Source organism: Arachis duranensis, chromosome 1 (genome assembly GCF_000817695.3).
Source record: "Arachis duranensis cultivar V14167 chromosome 1, aradu.V14167.gnm2.J7QH, whole genome shotgun sequence".
NCBI classification, from domain to species: domain Eukaryota; kingdom Viridiplantae; phylum Streptophyta; class Magnoliopsida; order Fabales; family Fabaceae; genus Arachis; species Arachis duranensis.
Genome location: NC_029772.3, coordinates 83,367,259 through 83,367,766, shown reverse-complemented (window position 1 = coordinate 83,367,766; position 508 = coordinate 83,367,259).

Sequence of the window (508 nt, the reverse complement as noted above, 5' to 3'; positions counted from 1 at the left end):
GAGATTGTTGGTATGAAGCAAGCTATGGTCACCTTGTAAATCTCAGTTAGGCAGATTAAATTGGTTTATGGATTTCGGAAATTAACAATAAAAAGAACCTAAAAAGGATAGAAATACTTATGTAAATCAATAGTGGTAATTTCAGATAGGTGTATGGAGATGCTGTGTTCCTCTTGAAACTCTACTTCACTACTCGCTCTTCCTTCGATCCTTCTTACTCCTTTCCATGGCAAGCTGTATGTAGGGTTTCACCATCATCGGTGGCTACTTTCAATCCTCTCGGGAAAATGGTCCTATGCGCTGTCACTGCACGGCTAATCGTCTGGAGGCATCACCCATGGTTGATGGCTACATCCCATCCTCTCAGTGAAAACGTTCCTATGCTCTGTCACAGCACGGCTAATCATCTGTCAGTTCTCAATCAGGCTGGAATAGAATCCATTGATTCTTTTGCGTTTGTCACTAACGCCCAGCCTTCAGGAGTTTGAAGCTCGTCACAGTCATTCAA